The sequence below is a fragment of the Otolemur garnettii genome, unplaced genomic scaffold (genome assembly GCF_000181295.1).
Source record: "Otolemur garnettii isolate 467f Iridium unplaced genomic scaffold, OtoGar3 scaffold00035, whole genome shotgun sequence".
Taxonomy (NCBI): Eukaryota; Metazoa; Chordata; class Mammalia; order Primates; family Galagidae; genus Otolemur; species Otolemur garnettii.
In genome coordinates this window covers 2477625-2489094 of record NW_003852430.1, presented here as the reverse complement: position 1 = coordinate 2489094, position 11470 = coordinate 2477625, and the positions used below count along the sequence as shown (strand labels likewise).

Genomic DNA, 11470 nt, shown 5'->3' with positions numbered 1-11470 from the left:
GAGGCTGGGACTGAAGGATAGCTTGATAGAAGCCCAAGCTTATAGTGAGCTAGCGTGGTGCCACTGCACTCTACCTGAGGGGACAGAGTGAGACTCAGTTTCAAAAAAAAAACAAAAAAAACAATTTTACTACAAGTAAGACATTTAGTTTATGTCAAGGTTCCCTCTACAATGATTATTCTGGGGCCTAAGATACTTATCCAGTGTTAGAGTTGATGGTATCTTAAAGGCAACCTCAACACAACTGCTTGTTTGCAGCAAGGACACTGAAATCCTTATGATAAAACCATTTAACTGAGGACATACAGCAGTGATATCAGAAAGAGTTCCTGAGCTCTGATGCCATGAGTCTTACCATTGAACTTGCTTCAGAAATCCATGGAACGGTAGCAGAGGCCTCTGCATTTTATTATGTTTTTTGAGACAGAGTCTCACTATGTCACCCTTGGTGATTCCGGGGCATCACATCTCACAGCAACCTCAAAATCTTGGGCTTAAGAGATTCTCTTGCTTCAGCTTCCCAAGGCCTAGGCTTTTTGAAGAAGGGTAGGTTTCATGACAAAAGGAATGATGAGAGGAGAAAAGAAATGCCAAAGGGTCTATCTTTGTCGTTTTGCAATTTGGCCGAGACTTACACTGTTCCATTCTCAGAAAGCAGTTTTATTCATATCTGAGAATCCCTGTTGATAGCATTGTGTGGGACACAGTCAATATTCAATAGTTGGTAGGTAACTACTGAGTTAGCGGTTCTGATGCTAAAAGACCAAGGCGGAGGAGGGGGATGTTTCAAAAGACAAAGGAGGACTGACAGAGTAGTTGATAGGCTCTAAGCCTGGCAGTAGGTATAAGTTCAGTTGCCGGAAGCTTCTCTTATTTTGTTAAAGACTTTGAGGAGGCAAAGGAAACCTCTAGGAGTGTCCCTTGATATAAGCCAGGCCTAGAACCCAGATAATTTAACACAGGCTGAGGTTCCATTTCTGGCCTGCCAAGTATTAGGTGTCTGATTCTACACCTCTGGGCCTTGATAGCATTCTAGTTAAGTGGGCACGTAACATGTACCTCCTGGGATGTGGAGAGAGATGCCTGGCACCATGCAGGCCGCAATGGTTTAAACCATTATCCTAAACTGTTCTCAAAACATAAAAATTAATAGGTTGACTCAATTAGAATTGGCTCTGGGTGCAAGCTCTACCAGGAAATTTGGGCGAGTTATGTCACTGACCTCAATGTCCTCATTTATAATGAGAATGAAAACACCTGCTTCGTTGAGAGGTCATTGGCATTAAAATGGGTACTCTATAGCATGTGAATTAGTAACTTTAGTTATAATTATTATCATTATCTGAGGCTGGGGGAAAGGGCACACTGGGAAAGTTGAGCTCCTTGAGGCCTCACCAGGGCATCCCCATTAATATATGTGCCCCAACTGAAAGAGCAGAACTAGAATTTAGTAGGTCCATGCTGGAGACAGAAACTAGATTCACGTGTACAGAGTGCATGACTTACGTAGTGGATGTTTTTACCATCATTCAGAGAGGAAGCAAAAGTAAGGGAAAAAAAGGAAAACCGAGGCCAGAATCTTAAAACTTGCCTGTATGTAGATGTGAGAGCAGGAGTCAATAAAAAAGAACGAAGAAACGAGAGAGGAGCCAGGGGATCCGGCACCATAGCGCCGTTTCAAGTGGGAGGAAGTGGTTGAGGGGATGCAGGGCTCTACGGGAGGCTTGCCAATTAGGACATCCCTGGTTAGCTGAAAGAGTCGTTTCAGCAAAAGTCAGATGCGAAGGACTGAATCGTAATTGGAGACGAGGAAGCAGAAATTGGAGAAGGCCTGAGGAGAAAGCACGATGGCTTAAATAGGCAAGAAAAGTGAAAGTGAATTGACCCTTGAAGATAAGGAAGACCTGAGTGATAGAAAGCGGAGGGAGGAGGCCAGTGGAAAGGCAGGTAAGTGATGCCCTTGAAGGAAGCAGCAACAGTGGGGCTGTGTTGTTCCAAGAAGAAAGCTGGGAGGATGGCAGGAGAAGATAGGTGGCGTGGAAGGAAGTGGATGCTCACATGGAACATCTCCAAACTCATAGTCTAGTCGTGAGGGCTTTGTTTAGAAAGGGTGAGACTAGCAGGGCAATTGCTACAGGAAACACAGTAGAGCATCGACAGGAGGTGCTCTGGCCTGAGGACTGCAGACTTCAGAGAGGCCTCAGTCTAGGCCACTGAAGTCACATGCTTTGCCTTAGGTGCTGCATGGTTGAGTACAGACACGGCAGGCAGGCACAGGCAGAACCCTCTGCCAGCTCATTGCAACTTGCAGCCTACACTCTGTCTGTTTGGATGCTTCTGGCATGACTCCTGGCCCTACTGGGCTGGTCTAGATCTGAGCCCTGCTCATACCCTTGGGTATTAATGGGATCCCTGCAATGTGCCCTGTGGGTTCAGTCTGTTTCATTCTTGGCCCACACCTGAAACTGGTGCCCAGGCCCCGCTGATTGCAACAGGTCTGGCTGTGTTCTCTGAGCATCTGGCTCCCGTCAACAACATCTACCTTGGCACCTGAGTTAACCTGTTAGGTGCTAAATAAATCTTCCAGCTTCTAAAGGATTTACTCCGCATTATTATAGGATTTTCTCCAACAGTACCTGATACCAGAGCAGGAGCACAGAAATCTAGGATTCAAGATGGCAAAGTGAAAACTGAAAAATACATGCGGGGTGGTTGGTTTCTGAGATGCTACCAGAACATAAAATACTTGAAATAACAGAAGCCCGGATGTGGGGTATGGTGTAAAAGGAGAGAGGACATCAGAAGGAGAAGAATTATGTTCAGTAAGAGCCAAGAAACACACCCAAGGCAGCACAAGACTTGGAGTCTGGAAAACATGGGGTCAAATCCCAGTTGTGTGACGGTAGGTAACATGTTTTACCTCTCTGAGCCTTAGATTTTCTGTACAAATGCATTTGAGTATTGAGTTAACCAAAGCATATTAGTTTTCCTTTCTGGGAAAATGAAATTGATAAAGTCTATCTTGTTTTGATGTATGTAAAACATCCAGCCCATGCTTTGGTCACAGACTGGGTGCTCAAACATTACTAGATATTATTATTGCTTCAGAAAGGTAAGCAGATCTGGTCAGAGGAGGGGATTCTGCATGTGTTCAATCAGGTCAGTTTTGACTCGATTCTATATAACTTCAATTTGAGCTGGGTAAATGTGAGGAAGAACCTACTAAGTGCATGGCAAACCAGCCGCATGCGGCTCTCTGTATTGCAAAGGAACGTGTAGACACAGTCAGGTCTCATGTTTATGTGGAACAGGAATGAACAGAGTTCTGCAGTTGGACCAGACTTAGTAACTCACTAGCCTTGAAACAAAAGTTTGGTTTAAACCTCCCCTACCTGCCTCAGATCAGTTTGCCACTAGGGCCTCCCCTGAATTCATTCAGGGTTATCTCCCCACCTTCTCTCCTCCCTGCCCCTTTGTGTTCCGTCTCTCTGTTAAGTCTTCCATATCCTCCCTTGTGCTCTAATCATTGCAGTCACTACCCCGGCTTGGTTCTCTCCCACAGTGCTGGAACTCTTAACTGTTTTCCTTTATAATATCTTTCTCCTCTAACTTCCTAAAACCTGGGTGCTACATGACAGTTTTCAATGAAAAAAATGTTGAATATGCATCATAATCTATCTAATGAAGTCTAAAGCTGGAGCCTGACATTAAGACTCTCTCTCAAAATCACATACCCACCTACCTCTTCAGCTTCGTTTCCGTTCTCTTTGCCACGAGTCAGTTGTCTCTAAACTCACCATAGGTGTTCCTACCTTCCTGGCTTTTGCCTCCACTGTTCCCAGGCATTCTCTTTACCCCGGCTCTGCTGGTCTAAAGGCTGCAGATCTTAGGAAGCTGTGCTGACTTTCTTTGGCCTCCCTGAAATCCTTCCCTAGTACGGTAGTCCCAGCCCAGAGTGATTCTGGCCCTCCTTAAATCCTTAGCTTGTATCTTCTCCAATAGAATTTCCCCATTTTCTTGTAATGTTCTGTGTTACTCAGAAATGAGTTCTATGTCCAAATAAATAGGAAACTCCAGGCTAACAAAGAGTGTGCAGATTTCATTGCACAGGACCTCCTGGAGTCTTTAATATGTTAATAGGCATAAAGAATCTCCAAGGAAGGGGCACAGTAGGAGTGTTTCTCCAACTCTGGGACACTCTTCACAGAGCATTTTGTAGGACTCGTGTTTCTCAGAAGAGTTTTCTGTACTGCTCACGTTACATATAGCCTAGGCTAACTACATTTTGATCTTGGCATGTAATGTGCCCATTCCTACTACTAGCTTGTTGGAAACTCAAGGGTAAGAAGAAAATCTCAGCTGTATACATATGAGATGCTCTATAAATTCATTGACTTGTTTCTAAGAAGCATAACTGATGTATGGACTTTTGTAGACTCAGAATGATACAATTTGAGGGAGTGACATTCACCTCTACTGTGATGTGAGTTGCACTTCCTGAAATAGTGCACACCTAGACTAATATGCCCAGTGCCCCCATCTTCCCTGCCCCTGTGCCAGGAATGTCATCTGTGTTTTCTTTTCATCTACCAGAACATGGAACACAGCAAAACTTCATATGCCCTTCAACATTCCACTCACACAAAATTGTTAGTACCATATACTTTGGGGGGTGGGGCCAGTCTCCCTCTGTCACCCTGGGTAGAGTGACATCATGTCTTCATAGCTCACAGCAACCTCAAACACTTGGGCTCAAGCAATCATCTTGCCTCAGCCTCCCAAGTAGCTAGGACTACAGGCGCCCACCACCATGCCCAGCTACTTTTTCTATTTTTAGTAGAAACAGGGTCTCACTTTTGCTCAAGCTGTTCTCAAACTCCTGACCTCAAGCAATCTACCCACCTCAGCCTCCCAGAGTGCTAGGATTACAGGCATGCGCCAACGTACCCAGCTGGTACCATACACTTCACTGAAGATTTATGCAAGAGATAGCAGAGGGACTTTATACTATCCACCTTCAGTGACCATTTTAAAAATTACCTATTTAGAAGTTTCTATTATCCTGAAGACATACTCCAGTTTTGCCACTAGCTGGCAATTGTTTTCTCTCTTTCCTAGACATACAGAATTTCCTTTTTTAAATTCTGATTTCTTTAAACCACTGAGACAATGCTTAGGAAAAGGAAGTAAATATCCTCAAGTCACCATGGAAAGTTCTTTTTTACAATAGTATTTGAAGGTTTTCAGGGATGAAGTAGGGACATTGGCAAAACAAACCAACACTGAAAACTGTCAATGAATCACAAATGTCTATATGTGTGAACTACTTCAAATTACACAAGGGGACAATGTTTACACTCTGCCTTATAAATAATTCTTGTGCTCAAATAATAAAGTGTGGAACCTTCAGCAACTCATAAAATGCTAATAGTAGCATATACTTTCCCTGACCGGGCCCAGCAAAAAAACAGGGACTGGGCTGGCAGAATGCTTTAAGGGCAGAATTGAGGGTTGTGCTCCCCACAGAAACTTTGGCAGAGAACTTCAGGGCTAATCTTCAGGCAAATTTGGTTTGTCCCTGAGGTCAGCTTGGGGATGGGAGGTGAGGGTCAATATGAGATAGGATCCAGTCATCTCCTAGTGGATAAGTCCAGAAAATAGTCCTCTTAGACCCAAGTTTCTCCCACAGCTGCCATCCCAGGCTAATGACATGCTCTGTGATTTCCAGGCCTGCAGCTGAGAAGAGCCCATTTACTGAAACAGAAACAGAAGCTTAGCCAAAGTGGAACCACCTTTCAGCTATGAACCACTGAGAGGTCCAATGGGATGCCCGGGCCACATTATGAAGCAGTTTTCAGTTAAGCCCTGGAACTCTGCCCAGAAGGGGAAGGCTGTATGTAAGTTTGCACCCCACTGTGTCATTATGGGCACTTGTTCCTCCAGCAAAGTTGCTGTAGCACAAAATAGAAAAGATTGGCAAATGCACCATCTTGTGCTGGTCAGGCCTTCAGCTGGTTATCAGTGCAAATCTGCAGAAATATTTTATTAGGCCTTTTAGTTACCCACGGGCAATTCTAGCTCAGGGAAGTTTCTCTTTCTCCTTTTAACTGTGTTCACATAACAGGGAACCATGCGTGGCAGGCAGAGGAGCCATTGTAAGCTTGTCCAGGGAAGGAGGCAGTGGTAGACAGGAGAACAGGTGACAGTACTCCCCAGCCCCTTACACATGGGCTCCCACAGCTGCAGTACATGGACCCACCAGCATGCAAGTACCTGAGAAATCTCAGTCCAGCAGAACAGGGCTCTGTGTGTTAGAATGCAATTTGCTGGCCCCTCTGAAATCCAGTAATCCCTTCCAATGATGTTGTCTGTTCCCTGATGATGTGTTTTTTACTACCCTGGGTTCTATTCTCTGCTTCTCAAATCTGTATTCTCTCCAGATATGTGGGTTACTGAAGTTTCTTACCAAATTACATATGAGGCAGCCAAAGTGATAATGCTGCTAGTTACAAATTGCAGAAATTAAATTTTTTTTCTGATTCTACAAGCGATGATAGTTCCTTGTAGAACATCTAAAAGATATGAAAGAGTATTTCAAAAGATGTCTATATTTCCACTGCCCTGATATAAATCAATTTGATCTTTTCTCTTGTGGGATTAGTAATTAAGATGTAAGTGATTGGAAGTGGGACAGAAGCTAGAGACACATGGAGACACAAAGACAGAGAATTGCAATGTTGGCAGAATGGTGGAAGAGGGACCAGTGACTCTCACAGCTGAAGAAATTTAAGTCCTCTCTTCTCAATGTCTGGTCAACAGTACTGGGGGTCACCATGAGCGTGTGGGAAAGGCAGACTCTCAGGCCAAATCCCAAACTCAATGAATCAGAATCTGCATTTTAACGAGATCTCTAGGTGATATACACATTAAAATTTGGGAACCACTGCTCTGGATGATCTGGAAGCTGTATTAGATCTTGAAAAACCTTCATTCTACCTTTGATGGTGGTGTGCTGTGTTCCTGCATTTTGGTGAATACTGGTCCAACTTGAAGTTAATCAGCAGAAGAGCTGGTACTCAAATAGTTTGACACCTTAATCCATCTAGTTAACTATGATATTACATTTCTAGTCCTTTTATCCAGGGACACACTAAAATGTTTCCATTATTTAGGTCTTCTGTTAGATATCTCTATGAATCTTTTCATATGGACCCTCAATATTTTACTAGAAAATTTTCATTTTTTTTCCAAGAATCTTTGAATACTACTTTTGAACTTTGTTCTTGGCACTATTTAAGATTATACTTGCAAGATAGATTTGATTTTTTGTTACCTTAAACAATTTATTTTTCCCTTCTTTGCCTTTATTATAGTAGGAAAATGAAAGAGTTAAGTTTTTTGACAAGTTACAGAGAAACTACAGAAAATGGGTATATAGTGTCTGAGTTGAAAACTCAGGCTGGGAGCTCAGGCAGATCAAGTTTTGCATCTTAGCTTTGCTGGTCACTTTCAGACGTTAGGAGATGAAAAGACAATGATGGTAGCTACTGGCTCAAAGGTTTCCAAACTTTGCTACACATTAAAATTGCCTTGAAGTTTATAAAAATATCATGTCTGAGAGCTCTGGTTACACCTTTACCAATTAAGTCAGCATATCTGGGAGTGGGGGCCAGGCATCAGCAGTTTTTAAAGATCCCAGGTGGGTCCAGTGTACCGCACAGTATGGGAACCAATGTTCTAAATGGTGCATTCCTCGAAGCAGTGCGTGACAGGCTCCTGGCTCAGCTGTTTAATAAACCCATATTTACCAACATTGAGTTTCTTGCTTAAAGTAAGGCACATGTGTAAAGTATTTAATACTACTACTAATTATCCTTCATGTATGCAATAATAATCTTTTTATTTACATCTCATTTTATGCCATAAGAATGGAGAATCTGGGCCTCCCCTCACAATTACTAGATCAGAATCTACAACTGAATAAGTCCAGTTGATTCCCTTGTTAACTTGAGATGCACCTGCCTGTTTTTCCCTCTCCAGGCTATAACTTCTGAAAAGCCCAAATGAGACCAGACTATCTTTGCATTGTGTCTTGTAGACTGAGAAGCTTAACAACTGCTGCTGAACTGAGTTGAGAATGAGTATAGTGTTGGTTTAAGGTCAAAGGACATGATGCTGAGGGCACTGTTAGAACCAAAGATGCATAAACATTCCTTAATTGCTTCTCCAGAGGCCAGTCCTGCTTGGTGGCAGATTCCTTTGAGAATCTAATGAAAGTGAGAATCCATTTTCTCTCCTTACAAATTCTGCAGTTAATATTAGGTGGCTTGTAGAAGCTCAGAAGCCCATACTTGGACTCTGTACTTCCATGACAGATAAACTTTGGTTCTAAAGTAGTAACTAAAACCTTGAGGTGTATATGAAACTTCCCTTGGTCTTCAGAGTGGACAGAGGACAGAATAGGATTTTTAAATAGTCCTGATGGAGCCCTTTCTGTCTCTGTCACTCTCACCTTCTCTCCTCCGTGAGAGGGACCCACTTCCACCTCCCTTTGGAAGTGCTCTAAACTTTCTCCTCGTTCTTCCTAAATAAAATCTCTCTGTTACCCTGAAACTCATGTGGGTTACTTTCACTTTCTACCCACAGTGTCTGTGCAGCTCCAGTTTTCAGTTTCCACTCACTTTTGCTTTCGGTTACCACTGTGCCTCAGTTGAACTGTCTAGCTCAGTTGAATAACAAACTAGGTCACCTGGATTTGGGGAACCAGTATCCTCTGCCCCCATCAGTGGCTACTGATGGAGGTTAGACAATAAAAACCTATGGCCTAGATGACAACAACAATAATAACAATAATAATAATAAAATAAATAAAAGGTCCTGATGATTGTTCAAGTAAAAAGCTAACCTGAAAATATTTTACAAGGACATGCTAAAGATGTTTACTAAGACCTTTAGACACAATTCTCAAGGAAGTGTTTTGACTACCACTTCATTTTTCTTCTTTCCTTGTCCTGTGAATTTCTTTAGCAACTTTTTTTTTTAACTTTATCTGAGATCTAGAATGACCATGAACTTTAACAGAAGTAAAGAATCATGCATATTCCACAAATGCCCAGACCCGGTCTAAAATAGATGAGGCAGTCTATATAGAAAAAAGAAATGGAAAAGTTCACCTATATGGGCTCCATACTCAAGCAATTAGTTCTGTTATTGAGACATAAAGCAAAAGGGGGGAAAGTATGCTGTCCAATGCTACTGTAATGTACGTGTCCTGGGAGCGGGATGGGCTACTGATACATTTGGTTTGGCCCCAAAATCCAATTTAATTAAGATTGGCAGTAAAAACTTTTTCTGTGATTTCGCTGCCTTTACTGATCTAAGTCAAAATCCATTTAATACTTAGTATTTTGGCAATAATAATCTTTTTATTTATATCTCATTTTTATGCCATAAAAATTATGAAGGGGATTCTGTGAATATATATGCGCAGAAAGAAGATAATATTTTGAATAAAAGAATGAAGAAAATAAGCCAAAGGAAAATAAGTGGAAAAATGATAAAAAGTCAAAACCACATGCTGTAGGAGCTGTAAATCTGACACGTGAGAGCCATTAACTTCTAAGACGTGAGGGCTACTAGTTGGGCTGTTAAGTTGTATTATATGTGAGTTTATTGAGAGTTTATTCAAAGTTTCCTAAAATAAAAACAAGTCTATTATTCCTGTGATTGAGACTATAGAGAAAATGCCTCATGCATCCTCATAAAGAAGACCTTGTAAAAAATGAAAAAAAAAGCCATCCTCAACATCTGGACAGCCAAGAGCTGTGTAGGATTATGGCATCAAGTCAACCAAGTATGAATTTCAAGAAAGGGCAACAGTACACATTACCCTGAAGTCGTTTTTGAACTCATATTTTTCTTTCACAACCCCAAGCCCTTTTTCACTTTGGCCAAGGAGCTATACCTGGGAACTTCAGGCCCAAGGTCACTCACTCTTCCTCCGACTGCTGCACGACAAGGGGCTGCTTCTGCTCCTCTACACACAGAATAGACGGGCTCCAGAGAGCGGCATCCCTGCCTCAAAGCTGGCTGAAGCCCATGGAACCTTTACCTCTGCCACCTGCACGGTCTGTCAAAGCCCCTTCCCAGGGAGGACTTCTGGGCCGACGTGATGGCGGACAGGGTTCCCTGCTGCCCAGCCTACATCGGGGTTGCGAAGCCGGACATTGTGTTCTTTGGGGAGCCACGGCCGCAGAGGTTGATTTCGCCAGGGCAGATCTGCTGCTCATCCTTGGGCCCTCCCTGGAGGTGGAGCATTTCTCCAGCTTATCAGAGGCTGTGCGGAGCTCAGTGCCCCGACTGCTTAGCCGGGATTTGGTGGGGCCCTTGGCTTGGCGTCCTCGCAGCAGGGAGGTGGCCCAGCTAGGGGGTGTGGTGCACAGAGTGGAAAGGCTGATGGAGCTTCTAGGCTGGACAGAAGAGATGCAGGACCTTGTCGAGCAGGAAACCAGGAAGCTCAATGGACAAGACAAATAGGAAGGCGACGACTGCCCCACGTGCAAGAAATAGTGACACACAGGAATGCGCACACCTCATTTCTGATGTGACCTCATGCCTGAAGACAGCCTGGGCAGATTTGCAAGTATTGGCTACTGAAGCAGGACGTGCACTCTCAGGAATGGGTGTGAGGCCGTCCGTGCTGTGAGCGGGGGGTGCACACTTGGCGCCACCTGACACGCAGGGACTGTCGGCTGTGTCCAACTCTTCGTTCTGCTCTTGATGCAGGATGTTCTCTTCTGACACTGACCCCGCTCGGACTAAAACAAAGTGGACTCTGAAAAAAAAAAAAAAAGCAAACAGGCATTAAACTGCCATGACACCGACCCTCCGACCCTGACTCTTGTGGGGACAGGTTCTGGGTACACCTCAGTAAAGAGTGGTCCATAGCCATCTCATGAAGCCAGCCCATAGCTGTGGCCTTGGCTATAAGAAACCACAACTTTGTATTACTCCTAACATATTTTTCTACAAGTCAATAAAAATATAGTAAAGATTCGTAATGGAATAACTGTCAGTTCCCTGCCTATTACTTGAGCAGACTCAGCAATCCAGATTGGCAATTTTTCAAGGCAAAAAATGCCTAATAGGACCATAATTTATGGAAGAGTTAAAGGTCATATTTAAAAAAAAAAATCCCTTCTACCAGAGAAGCCTCTCGGTGCTGGCAATGTAAACTATGGGTAAGGATTAGGGCCCCTCATCTTTGGTCTGCGCTGCTGGTGGGAAATCTCTGCCAGCTGTTATGCTGAGGTAGAGGTGAGATTTGGGAGGCAGGGGGCGTTGGTTTTACGTATTTCCCAGATTCCATTAGCATGTCACTTTTGTTATATTTACAACCTTTACATACCACTCGTACTGCTATTTACTTAATATATTTTTTCTCAACATTGACTTTTAAATATTTTAGTCA

The 11470-nt window shown here is 43.2% G+C and overlaps 1 pseudogene; it reads left to right on the top strand.

Annotated features, from left to right (window-relative positions):
• The window catches only part of LOC100950601, a 32107-nt pseudogene extending 21537 nt beyond the window's left edge, over positions 1–10570 (top strand).
• The last annotated feature ends 900 nt before the right edge of the window (positions 10571–11470 follow it).